This window comes from Mizuhopecten yessoensis, unplaced genomic scaffold (assembly GCF_002113885.1).
Source record: "Mizuhopecten yessoensis strain PY_sf001 unplaced genomic scaffold, ASM211388v2 scaffold9973, whole genome shotgun sequence".
NCBI classification, from domain to species: Eukaryota; Metazoa; Mollusca; class Bivalvia; order Pectinida; family Pectinidae; genus Mizuhopecten; species Mizuhopecten yessoensis.
In genome coordinates, this window is record NW_018408315.1 from 261,339 (window position 1) to 276,118 (window position 14,780).

The 14,780-nt window shown below is 35.4% G+C and overlaps 1 protein-coding gene across 4 annotated transcripts in view; it reads left to right on the top strand.

The window, feature by feature from the left end:
• LOC110459127 (band 4.1-like protein 1) overlaps window positions 1–14,780 on the top strand; it is a 131,214-nt gene that overhangs the window by 79,537 nt on the left and 36,897 nt on the right. The window contains exon 1 of one of the 4 annotated variants that reach the window (XM_021511228.1): window positions 14,154–14,248. The exons of the other annotated variants lie outside the window; for them this stretch is intronic. The gene's annotated coding sequence lies outside the window, so the exon portion shown is untranslated. Of the gene's footprint in view, window positions 1–14,153; window positions 14,249–14,780 lie in introns of those variants that run through there. 4 annotated transcript variants of the gene reach the window in all.

A 14,780-nucleotide genomic window follows, 5' to 3' on the forward strand; every position in this document is an offset into this window, starting at 1 on the left:
AGATGAAATAAACAAACCAAAAAGTAACATCGTTCAGAGACTGAGTCTGAAATCCGTTTGTCAGGGATGCATATATTAAGATGAAAATCATGGGAACATGAACTTTATTGAAGCTCTGAAAATCATTGATCACTGCAACATATAAGTGTGAGAACGAAGTTGTATAAATTAATCTGGAAGGATAGATAAGTCACAGAGCAGGATCCATATTTGGACATACTCCTAACCCGACATGGATATTCTATATGCACTGTCATACAGAATATTTTTACATGTTATATAATCCCTAACAAGGTTATACATATATTTCCATAACTTTTATACATGTATCTGGTTCAGAGTAAAGATATGTACATCAAAATTTCACGACACATATGCGTTACTCATCATTTTAAAGTTTATCTCTGATTCAGATCACTATACTGCTGTGTAAATTGGCCAGCTTTTAGACTGAAATAATATGTTAAGTGTCCAGGGATACAAAAGTTTGTTAAATGCTGGTACTTAAAATGATTGATACATATAGGTAACATCTTGTTCATCAAGATAAAGAAACAGATCAAAAGATGTACAATAATATTCAGATTGTTCTCGGTTTTCCACACAAGACATTCCTATGACACACTTTGACCTGCATCTGCGGTTGCGAGGCCCCCAGAAGCGTCCAAGGAAAGAATAACTTGTATTACCCTGAAAGTTCACTCTGTCACTATTATAACTGCTGGTTACCATAGCAGCTTATGAGATATCTTAGTACACAAATACATTTCATTTTTTAGATGTTGAGTCACACACTGAGAAGGGTATAAGTCAGGTTTGTGTGGTTTTAACCAACCTTTTTACCTGAGAAAGATTTCACAACGCGATTCAAAGCACGTACATCTTTTCATGTCCAACATTTTAGGGAAATTGATGACATTTTTTCTGTAGGTACAAACACAAGCCCGCTAAAATTTTAAATTATCATCCAAGGTCAATCGTGACTAATCATTGGAGTGTATGATGGCCGGAGTGTATTTGATAGACAAGTCTGTCTAGATGATACCTGAGTTCAAACAAAAACAACCTTTTTACACTGCACTTCTATAGATATTAAACCCTCACACCTCCTTACAGGACAGCAAGCTTTGTTTACTCAGAGAAAATGACACAAGGTATTGGCAGAACAGTGGCTCATCTCTTGGATGGCCGAAAGTTTATTTAACATATTTTAGGATTAAAATATTTTCAGATAGCATTTTTTATGAGTAAAGGTGCGGCCTATAGATTAAGCGCCACAAGACATCATAAGAGTGGAACGTTATGATGTACCGCCACCCCAGAATCTTCCAACAGTCTATAAACACCAGCAAGTGAGTGTCTTCTGTTAAGCGAACAATGCATCAGTGTTAATTTTATGAACTGGTCTTTATTTATGAATATTTTTAACATAAAAGCAAATCTATTATTTTGATTCTTGCTTACGATGAAAATCTCCGTAACCCAAACCCAATCTCCCTACCAGTGAGAGAGAAATCTCCCTACCACAAACCCAATCTCCCTAACCAGTGAAAGAGAAATCTCCCGACTGTACTGTGTTCTGAAGTTGATCATCATCACATGTATGTAAAATATATATGAATTAAGACACTGTAGCTTGAGATCTATATAATTATACAGCTATGTTTTACAGTAGGGGTGAGTGCACCACCTGCAGTCTGCTTTCAAAGCATCCTAACAAGCCATCTTTTATACCTACGAATGTTTGGACATTTGGTGGGATTCTCACATCCTGTAATTGTGTTTGTATTCCCTGCAGCTTCTTAATGAACACTTAATTTGTAACAGCCTACAGCTATGGTCATTCTTATAAATAATAGATGGAGGAAAACACGATAAAAAGCGTTGTGCTGCAACACCAAGAGTCAATATCATTAGAGTAGTTAATTCATTACCAGCCCTAATGAGACTGAGGAGAACTACTGCAAAGGGAGGTAATTTACTAATGAGTAAGTGCATTGTAGATTGATGTTGACCAGGCACACTAGAGATCTGTATCCATAGATCTTTCGTCAGCCTTTCCCATAAGGATGTCAGCCCAAGGGTTTGTGTGTGGCAATACCAACTGCATTCATGTTGAAACATATTTTTGCCAATTTTTCTGTGGTTTTTGGCTTTCAGTGTAATAAACAATGATAACCCTAACTTCTCACTTTAATAAACATTTGTATGTGTTTGATGTGTTGAATGAAGTACAAGGTTGCTACATGTATGAGGGGTAGGCTAATTGATTCTCTGTTACATTGGTCAGACTTTCAATACCCAATAAGTGCTTGATGCGGCAACATTAGATATTGAAAATCTTAGTACAGTACCTGAGGTATGTGAATTTGAGGTGAACACCTTGAAATAATGTCAGATGAAGTTACAGTATCAATGGAAGTAGTTGATAGAAGGATCCTGTACCCTCATGGTTTGGTAATTGACAATATTGTTGGTTTGTAGCATGCTGTACCTATGAAATATGATAAAAAGGAAATGTATGAATGATTTAGCTAGAAAAAAACTGTTGACCTTCATTTTTTGTCTCAATGTAAAACCAATTGATTAATGTGATTCAACACTTTTGACCTAGATTATGAATGGAATTCCGGGAAAATCAATCAAAGTATTTCACCATATCAGTTTCCAAAGTGAAACAATATACAGGTGTGGAACAAAAACAGTTCATTGTGTTTTTACCTTGAAAGGTTTTCCTCCCTTTGAAATATATACATCATTAGTAACTGCAGCATTACAAAGTCATTGTAACTAATCATGAATGTAATATATAATCAATATAGGCTGTTAGCTTGTATTTCATGCACCAGTTAATGAAATGAAAACATAAAATCGCAGGATTTTTTATTTGACGGCACAAAAACACTACAGTAGTAAATGAAGGACATTTGGGTCAGGCCATAAATCATTGTTTTTATAGTTTGTAATGATTGGAGGGGTAATGACACAGCCGGTTAAATCAGTTGTGTGACAGGTATAATATGATAATGACTCTAATGTGACACTAAAGTGGATGGCTGACAGCAGCCGAAGCGGGAGTAAAGGGGATAGCCTATACTCTACAATGCATACTGACTGTTTGAGTATAGTTTATAGATGTGTTGATCTCTGTGCGACTTAAATACAGCCTACTAAGGCAAGTAACTTTATGATGTTTTAGGATGGCTGCTGAAGCCATATATTAATAGCTGAACCGTATGAAAAAAGACAGAGCAACGGGTACATTGAGCCTAAATACTTCAGAGTGGGATTCACACCTTGACCATCAATACTTCAGAATGAGTGCAATGTTTACCTCCCTCCATACTTCCGACAATCTCTGTCTTGTACCCCCCCCACAATACTTTAGACAATATCAGATTTTTACTTCTCCTTCTCCCCCCCCCCCCCCCGCATACTTCAGAAACTAAAGAATTTGTACCCCTCCCTCCAAACGTTTAGATGTACCGTATATAATAACGGAGGCAACTGTATTTGCTCTCTAATTGATCGTTGATCTGCTACGTTTGCTTTCCAAATGACAGTACAGGGAGTTTCCACATACTCTCTAACCAATATAGATATTGGCTGTTTCTGCATGAGTAGGAAAATATATAGCTGTTACATTTCACTGAACATGTAATAAACATGGCTATAATTTAATTTTAACGCCTGATTGGAGTCTATAGCATGTCGGTGATCTTTAGGTGTTGTATTCACTTTCGGATCAGCGTCACAAGGATCTTAATTTGTGCTGCATATTAGAGGTGGCCTTCACACTTTATTATAAAGAAATATCAATATATTAGAATCCTATATGTCACTTCAGGGAATAGGCTTAAAACCATTCAAGCTGCGAGTTGTCCTCCAGATCCTGCCTGTGTGATTGTCAGCCATTTTCTGTATTCCCATTTCATCAATCAGGAGATTCAGTAGACGTTACAATCAAGTCTTGTCATCTTGTTTTTTTTCTAGTTTTTGACATGGAACTTTTGTCATATCTTTTCAATTTTTTCTAGAAAATAAACTATTACATAAAGAATCATATTGCTATATCTATTTCAAATAATGAAGTTATAGATTGTTTCATTTAAGTCTGAAATCAGTTTTTTCATTGGGGACAGAATTTTCCAGCATTGATCAGACATTGGGAAATATGGAAATGTTCGGTATCATTGTCGAGTGTACAGACATTTTTCACAGCTCCACTGACAGTAATTACATGATGAACACAAACTCTACAGACACCCGGAAATTAATTAGATGGATTTTTCTTGACAAAAAAAAAAGAGAAAAAGGAATAATTGTGTCAAGTAGATATGACTGAGCGACACTAAGGAGAGAGTCTGTGTCAGTTAGAATTACCCGACCTTATTCTCTAACTGGTCCTGAAATCGTTTCGATGTCACTGAGAACAGGAAACAGCCCGTACCATACAGTGGAGATGTTTCCCATTGTTTGATTGATCTGAACCAGATCAATAATAACAGTAATTTTACCCATCATGCTGAGTTGTGGTCTACTTGTGTCTTTCAGTTTTGTGTTTGAGACATTTAAATTGGCTTAGTTAGATTTTGAAATGGGGTCAGATTATAATACTTGTCTGTACAGTAGATAAATTCAAGAATTACATGGTACAGTAACAAATTCATGAAATATATGTTTGAATTCAAAATTTGGTGTTCCTAAAAATTAGAATACATTGGATTTGCTTTAAAAAGTAAATGACAAAATATCAAGTTGATTATAAACATAATGCAGTGCTTTAGAGAATTGTGTACCATTGAAAATGCTGGTACCCGTTTTTATAGCTATGTTGACTGTATTAGTCAGGGTTATAACAGTCATTGTCAGGACCTTAACGAGATAAGGTAAGGTCAGCATGTCCCATTGTAAGTACTGTTACCTTTTAGGCAGTAAGACAACCCCCTAGTTTTCTATTATTCAAACATCAAAGAAATTTCCACTTACTTGCTGCCTAATTTACGATACTGGAAAGATTTAATTCCTGGTTATGTGTGCCGTTTACTGGTTTCATTAGACTTGGTAAGTTAAATATGTGCATGTTTATGGCTCAATACCTGATAGTACAATTGTCAGTATTGCATAGTACTCAGAGGTCATACTGGTAACATAGGCGAAGGATTTCCGACATGTAAGCGGGGTGTAGTTAAAGGTGAGGTGTAAAAAATCCATTGCGTGGGAATGTTACAACAGTTTTATAACCTGAGATACGCCTTTCTTAGCTCCAGTCGCCATGAAAGGTAAATTCATTGACTCGAGAAATTAAAATCTGTGAATTAAGGCTCACCAGGTGAGATGAATCCTCAGGTAAAAAGTTACCTTGCCATCTTGTTTAATGTCTGGTTACCTTGTGAATGTCTAATTCCCAGAGTCCAATTGGTTAGAAGTTTGTAAACTAGCTAAGCTTGATATTGTCCTCAGGTGAAATAAACGGTGTAGGTTTCCATTTTGAACTTGTTTATTTTGTCATCCGAGTGAAAACAAGCTTAAGATACTCAGGTAGAAAATAATGACATATAAGATATCACTATCATTACCTGCATCTAATTGGATATGATATACCTGTTCAGGTACACATAACAAGTTTGTCACTCCAAAGGAGACAGCAACATATTAATGGCAATTTTGGATTTATTGGAAATATTCTTACCTAAGAGGCTTGTTTTTATTGCTTAATGAAAGCCTTGTGGACACAATAGTTTTTACCTACCCTTTAGGAAGATTTGTGTATGCATTCAGCGTACTTGTTCATCTTTCAAAATTTCATAAGTTATCATAGTTCCAGAATTACATTGTAATTAAGTTTAAGCAAAAGGTATAATTGAGGGAACTAACTGCTGACTTTAAAAGCCATAAGTAAGGATAACAATTGGTAGTTGCTTCAAAAATAGGAGGACATGGCAAGTATGTGCTGGTTTGTTAGGATATAACCTATCTTATAGTGACACTGAAACTAGGTGCCATTGACCTCGACATTAGACATACTCCTTTGTTTACTTCAATACCTGGTAGATGTTTACTTCAATACCTGGTAGATGTTTACTTCAATACCTGGTAGATGTTTACTTCAATACCTGGTAGATGTTTACTTCAATACCTGGTAGATGTTTACTTCAATACCTGGTAGATGTTTACTTCAATACCTGGTAGATGTTTACTTCAATACCTGGTAGATGTTTACTTCAATACCTGGTAGATGTTTACTTCAATACCTGGTAGATGTTTACTTCAATACCTGGTAGATGTTTACTTCAATACCTGGTAGATGTTTACTTCAATACCTGGTAGATGTTTACTTCAATACCTGGTAGATGTTTACTTCAATACCTGGTAGATGTTTACTTCAATACCTGGTAGATGTTTACTTCAATACCTGGTAGATGTTGCTCTATCACACTGTAGATATGTGTATAACTATGTAAGATGTTTTAATGAGTTCCTGTGTCAGTTACGGTACATTATTTATGACATTGCTACGCGTACTTGTCATGCTAACCTTTTAGTTGAGGTCATGTGATGATTTGGGACCATGTATAATTTTGTATTCGTCACCGCTACATATCTGGATGTGTAGACTATGATGGTTTCAGTTTTTCACAAAAGTTAGTGACTGAAAGTTCTCCTTAGCATCTAGGTAGAATTTTAAATGGAAACAAAACAAAAAATGTCAAACTTAAAGTATGATAAATAATTAGTTTTTGCTTGAATGTAAAATGAATAAACATTAAAATGTAGGTCAGAATGTGCTAACAGGAAAATACTTGTGTCAAGATATAGGTGGGTTCGGAATGTCAGGTGTCAGGGCTCCAGGTATGAGATTCTCCAGTCCTGCAGTGTTTTATAGGTTCCCTCCTGTTGTTACATTGGGGTATCATTGTAATATTTTATACCCTATTTCACACACAATTGACGCCCATAGTCAATGTGTCTTATTTCACATCCACCTATAATATCAGGTAACCCGTTTCCTATGTTGGGGGGCTTGATTCGACAAACATCTGTTGTAAAGGCAGATATTGCTTATGTCATAAAGTAAACAGATGGTGGTGAGACGTAGGTTTTCACTAATAGTCTGGTCTGTTGAGGTTGACATGCATCTTCTGTCATCTGTGTTTGACCGATATCACACAAGAAACCATACCTTTAACTCAATTCAATCTACAAATGTCATTTTTCTATGAGTTGAAAATGTTCCCCTTCCCCTTTATTTTAGCCCTTTTCACCATTGAGTAATTTGGGTAGTTAACAGGGGTTGAGTCCTAGGGTGGTTGGCTAAATTATTATCTGTATATTTATTATTTAAAAAAAATGCAGGTGTGAATTCAACATGGGACAAAATTGCTTTTAGAAAAACAAGAGGGTCAATTGACTGGACACAAATCAAAGGAGTGTAGCACAGGTCTTTATACAACACAGACATGTGTGGCACCCGGGCCCAGTACATGCCACACCCCTTTGGCTAAGATATAGCAATTTAGAATGTTCTAGCAACTGGAAAAGATATTTTGGCTGCAATACATGGATGTATTACCTATAAGTATAACTGTTCATTTGTTCCTTATTTCTTTTCTTATATATGTTTTTGAGGAGGTTAGGCGAGAGAATGGCAGTGAAGGTCAGACTTACGCTGACCAGTTCTGACCACTCCATTGTTGATATGATTTGAGATTGTTTGTATTACTGTTCTTATATCTGTTTTCTATATATACTGGTCAATTATGCGTGTTGTGGTCATTGTCCATTCTAAAAACAAATTCATCAAAGACTTTGATGAATTTGTTTTAGAATGGACAATGACCACAACAAAGTTTCTCTCCGGGGAACATTCACAAGATTTGATAAGGTATAGCTGTACTTCATACAAAGGAGCAGAATGTGTTCCCATCAACAATGCAATACAACATACTGGTGTTAAGTTCCGCTCTCAGGTCGAAGATAGCTTTTTTATCTGGGCCACTTGGACATTGAGCTATATTTGTCTTGCTGCTACCTTGTGAGGGAAGTACAGATACTAGATGGCATCAATAATCATTAAACCTTCTTATGAGCATTGGATCTGGGGAGTTTAATATCCCTCACTCAGCTGGCTCATCGAACATGCTGTATTTATTGGAGGTCTGGAGTGCCTGAAGGGGGACAATCACTTTTATAATGTCCAGCTTTCTTCAGGGCCATGGCTTTCCATCTGTGGTTTTAGTATTTTTGCTTTGGGCAATTTGTTGTTTGCCATTATTGGAAGACACTCCTGTTCCTCAGTGTTCTGTTGTAAACACGAAATGGCTCCTTTTTTATATTATAAACAATCACTGCTCCCTGAATGCTAAATTGTGAAGACAATTCACTGCTCCTTAATGCTATATCAGAAAACTACTAGAATTGTCCATTACAATGAGAGTACCGTAGTTATGACAGAGAATCTCAGCCCAATAGTCTAGATTTATTAACCTGAAGCTTGAAGTCAAGGATTAGGCATGCAAGAATCCCAAGAGTTGAGATTTCTGTGATATACCTGAGATTTCTGTGATATACTTGCGACATAATATATGATCGTTTTATCTTACCATATCAGTCATTGCAATATGTTTGAAAACAGTGGTTATAAGTGCACTTTTAGTTTGTTCTTTTTCCTGATTTACACATATTTCATTGTGCTTGTGATGCTAACGTATGGTTTCTTTCCATGTGCTATCTGTCATACCTTAGTTTATGACGTCATACGCTTGGAGGTCACAGAGGTATCTTGAACAGATAAGGGGAGACAGTTCAAAAAATGGTAACATGACAACACCACTGTTCCTCATAGGGGTATATTTTTTTAAATATCATCCAAAAAGAATAACATTTCAAACTCTGTGATGGTCAGTGTTATACGCTAGTTGTTAAAATACCCGTTTTGTCAGAAAACATTCTGGAACCTTAGCCATATTTAGTACCTAAACTAGTGATTTAAAATAATACAGATGTACCATGTACAATTTGGTTGTATCGGGCCATTATCCGGGAGATGGACCTCGATATATAAATGTCACAGTGCTAACCAGTTCAGGTCATACTTATGCAACCTGTTACCTTAGAAAGTCATAGAATCAATAATGTACTTTCTAGGTTTTTTATTAGCTGTGTGAATATATTAGCCATATAAGTATACTGGTTGTGTAAGTATGTATATTGTGAGAGTATTTCTGTAATTTTATGTCAATTTTACATATTTTACAACAATAACGAAAACAAAATCTTCCATCTTATATACTCATTCTTGATCTGGCCCGGTCTAAATGCGTGAGTGAAACCCCATGTGGTCGGGCAGGTGACTAAATACTTTGGGGAATTCAACCCAGATGTCTTGGTAAATAGCAAGTGTGTCACTGTATTGTGCTTGTGCAAGTGTTGGCTGTATCAATATATTACCTAGGTGAAAAATTCTCAGTGATTTTTTCTTCAATCAGTTCACTTAATAAGAAATATTTTTTTCATCTTGAAAGTTTTTCAAACTATTTGCCAATTTAAACATTGCAGCTATAAGTGACAATACCAAAGCAATATTTTCCATTGTCTCTTGTCTAGCATTGCTCTTGTTAATTTGCCATTTTATATGATGACATTGTTGTATATATCCGTTGCCATCTAAAAAAGATAAAATGTGTCCCTCAGGTTTTATTGCAACAGTTTCAAAGATATTGACACTTTTAATTGTTTATAATGAGGCGGTGCGCTGGGGACTGGTGTGGGCAGCATGCATGTAACATAATCAATATGCTTTATAGCTAGGCTATTTTAGGACCATGATCAGTCAGGTACGTTTGCAATTCATTTGAATAAATTTCTTTTTTAATAAATTCATGCAGAGATTTTACATAAGCAAAAACAAACAAAATAAGCTCCAAAATGATGTTTTTTCCTGTAACTTTAGTTGTTCTTGCTGTATAAATAACATTATTTGATTATTTCTTTGTTCGTTTTGATATGCGTCAAGTTGATCTGGTGTTTTATCTAATAGGACGTTCAGGAACATTAATCTATTTTCAGGCATCACATGTTTAAAATCATTGATTTCAGGTGTTGCACAAAAATAAATTTGCAGTCTAGGTTTACAGCCACGTAAAAAAGAAATTTGACAAACAAACTGACAGGCCAATTTTCTCCATGAAAAAAATGTGTACGAGGTGTTGATTGCCTAACAAAATGTGTTCTGCTTGTGTGTTGATTACAAAGACGTGACAGTCAACTGTACATGTTATTGACTCAGTGTCACTGAACCTTGTCAGCCAGCTGACGACACCCGGCGCCACAAAGGACACATCTTCCTATTACGGATCGTGTGTGTAGATTCTATGTGGCACAGCTTTACTGGGGTGTTACCCTGATTAGCTTGTGATCCCACAATGCATGATCTCTGCGTAAGTCTTGCATGATGTTGTCAAGAGATTGGGAGACCAAGATTAAGCAGGACAAATCTAGGTCGTGACAAATGCCTGATTTATTGTGGTATGAACTGGAAATGATTGTGGATCAGACAAAGATGATTTGGAATAATTGATTATGGTCCATTAAAGGTTTAGATAGCATGCTAAGTATCTAAATAAAGGAAACTGAATACGCTTAGCTGTCCCTTTTTGTTCAGATTGTGTTATTTTTACATTATCATGGAAGTGTAATGCGACGGCTGAACCTACATGAACCCTCATTCCAAAAATATTATAGGGATATTAAATTAGGTTGAGATTGTAGAAAAGTGTGAAATTAGTTCAAATTACAGCAGAATTGATCAGAATGTATCATGGCTTTGAATATAAGAATGTGGAATCAAAAGTTTCTTAAATATTCAATAATCTAGCCACATTACTAAAACACCAATCATGGGATTCTTGGCAAGCACACAAGATTAATTTGCCATATAATTCTTTCCTCAAATGAGCTTTTAAGTCAGGATAATTAATACTTGTTGTAATTATACACTCTATAAAAATTGAATTGGATTGAAATTTTGGCATTGAAGTCAGTATTGTCCTTATATATTGGCCATCCTAAAATATAATTTTAGAGAATTAATGATTTTATTGAGTGGTGATATCTTATATGGCAGACAGAACCTGCTGGTACATTACTGTAGGATACTTGAAGCATTGTCGCTGACCCCCATATCTGATGTGTCATTTTAATGCTATATTTTATCATTTTATATTGTGATCCAAATATAAAAATGCCCTGATGTATTTGATTTGTATGATCCCTTCTTCTGATGTAAAAATGTTTTGAGTATTTGTATGTACCACCTGTAGTTCTATATATCAAAACATGGATGATCAAAAATTCATGTTACTAACAAGCTTCAAAAAATCATGTTACTAACAAGCTTCAAAAATTCTGATTGGTGCTCTAAGGCATTATTTACTTATAAATCAAATTTTAACTATTTGCAATGAAATTGTCCTTAGCATTAATTTTACCTATCACTTTGTACTGATGTAAAAGCTGAGAACATTACTATCGACAACGTAGGAGGTGTAGATTTCTCAATTTAAAATGTACCTTGATCTCTTTTGGCTGTGTAAGGATTATTTCTGATTGCTTTTTAAAGAGCTTTTTGGACATGCATCATTAATTTTTAATTCACTCCCAGAACAAGCTGTGATGGCAGATTTTAGAACTGAATTATTCAGCCGATCATTGCCGGATGTTGACTGTGCAAGAATTCATTATATTTTATTTGAGAACTTTGTTTGTGCTTATAGAAAGGGGATACGTGAATAGCAGTTTGCAAATATTGTCATCAGGGGTGAAAACCTAAAATAAAGAGAGAGGTGTAAAGGGGGACTTAAGGATGGCTGGCAGTGGTGGTTCTGTCTTAAGAATTCAGAGGTTTGAAGTTTGAATCTGTGTCTTCGTTGCTCTGTTGCTTTTTTATTGTATATTGACCAATATACAGAAAGAAAATCCTTTACAGATTGAGAAAAGTGTTGCATTTTATCATATACTTCAGAGGCTTTTTCAATTTGCTGGTGTGAATAACGAAATGTCATCTGGCTCATTGTCAGACAAATCTTACTCTACACTATGTTGCCGTTTAAAGTATTCGCTGGATATCTGAGGTAATATCAGCTGAGAAGTATATAAGTTATATAAATGTCACTCAGCAGCTAAAAAAACACACAAATACTCTCTGCTTTGAATGATAAAATAGTTGTGTGAAGCTTTTATGATGGTTTTGAAGTTGAATGTAAGATTTTTTTGTCGTACATAAAAAATGGAAAAAGGAGCACGTAAAAATTTCAAGAATTTCAATACTACATGTATTGAAAAACAACAAGGCAACAACAATGAAGAGAGGGAGAATACACTGTTCTGACGTATTGAAATAAATACCTTTGTCAATTGTCAAGGATACTACCTTTGTGAAGAATATTGATGAAAGGGGGTGGGGGGATACGAAATAAACACCTTTGTCAAGGATATATTAGGAGAGTTGGGGTAGGGAGGGGGGGAGGGGTGGGTACAACCTTGTGACATATGAAATGAACATAATATAACAGATTCAGACAGTAAAGAAGTGGCTAAATGCCTTTGTCTTAACAATGTTTCTACCCTGAAATTTAACTCTTAAGTGTAAACCACCTTCATTGGTAGATTTTATGTTACTCTAAACAATAACCATTCCTGTCCAAAAACAATGCAAAACCAGTTTGTGATAAATAAAATACAAATGTGTGATTAAAAAGTGCTATATTAAAACTGGACCACACCCCTCAACATAAAAACAGGAATGATATTACAATAGTTCATAAAATCCTGATATATTATCTTGTAAATCATATACATGTATATGCAGTTCTTCGTAATGATTTAACTGTGACCTTGAGAATCTAATATCATGACCTTGCTCGTCAATAGGCTAGATGTCTGTGTAATTTTTTGCCCAAATATATATATGACTGTGAGCAATCCTCACTTTCCCATGAGTGCATACATACCATACCTTGTTTACAGCGAGTAAGTATGCTTTTGTGCTGTCATGCGAACAAACAGATGTGTTTAAAATGTAGTAAAACATACAGGGCTGCTATATTGGATGAGAACATCCTTACACATATCTTACATATTCATGTTTTTCTTATTACTGTAGAAATGCAGTATCAAATGAAAAAAATCTGAATTGTAGTTATTTAAACTATATTTTTAAGTTTATTGCAATTATGAATATCTTAGGTATGAACTTGAAGGCTGATATGGCAATCAGGTTAATCAGGGTAAGATCCCACAGTGCAGGGATAGAAATAATAGGGACGCAGGTAGGATTAGGAAGTAAGGCTAGAGGGGACCAGATGAGACATAAGGAGCTTTTAAAAATGACATGTTTCTGAAATATTGCAAAAAAAAAATGTTATTGTTTAAGAAAAAATATACATATCTAATATTAATTCTGTGGTATATAGTGTTTTCATTAGTCATTTCAATGATAGCTTGCTGGTTAGATAGGAAATTACTACAATAAAAGGAATGTGTTTACCAGGAAAATAAAACAAAAGTCCAGAAAAGAATTTATGATATAAGCATCCATAAATATAACACAAAGAGGGAGGAGGAGGTGATGATTTGTCTTCCTGAGAAGGAATCCATCATTTGTACAGTGACACCTTAATTACAGCTATGTATGTATTACATAGAACTAAGGGAGACTACTTCTACCATATACCTCAGTGTAATTATTGTAGGGAAGTGTGTTTACATGCAGAATGGCTGTTTGATCAGTCACACAATGTATGGTTAGATATTCATTTTATTTCAAAAACTGCAATCTATATACTTTTTTTGTGAAATGTGTATGTGCAAAATATTTGTATTTCCTGTTTTAACTTCAAAACTGAAACGGCAAAATACTGTATTGTGATTTGTTACGATAAAATGATAAAAATATAATTTATTTCTATTTGCTTAAGCTGACCATACATTTTGTGTCTGTGTAAAGGAACCCTGCACTGTATAAGTGGTATCTGAATCCATCATTAGATCTGGGACAGCTGTCCATCAAGTTATACATCACAGAGCCAGGGGGATGGTTATATGCAACATCACACAGCTCCAACCCACTGTTAGAGTCCCCACAGAGATACTACAGTCAGTACAGGGTACTAGGTACTTGGTGAGGAATCGCTTGTAGACCCCACCCTTCATGGAAGTAAAGTGATGAGCTTGCTGGAAAATACCCTTGGTAGGTGTAGCAATCATAGTAATGTACTGTTTTTCAGGGAAACAATTCTATTCTGCAGTGGATTTATGGATCTGTTTTGGATGTAGAACACTTTTCAACCAGAAACCCGCCATTGAGATTCTATACAACTGAACCACACCCATATAGCTGGGAGGTAACACTTCTGTAGAGTTCTGTGGATGGGCTCCCTACATAGCACACATCGGTTGTGGGTGGGTATTACATGGTTGACCCTGTGTGTGTTCATGTGTGGACTAGCAGGTTCAGGGGGTTTCAGTTCTAAGCTGACCAGAGTTTCACAATTTTCATACTTGGAAACCCCATATAACATAGAACATGACAATCTAATTATTGGGAATGAGATGGAACTTGACAACAGCAATGTTATAAAGTAGAAATGTCATTGTTTTAAGAATATTTTCAGGGAAGTTTTCAGGAAGTATTTAACATGTGTAAACTTAAAAGGATTTGTGTTACAATCTTTCCGCTATACTGTCAAAGCCCCTTGCGTGAAGAGCTTGACACACATTGT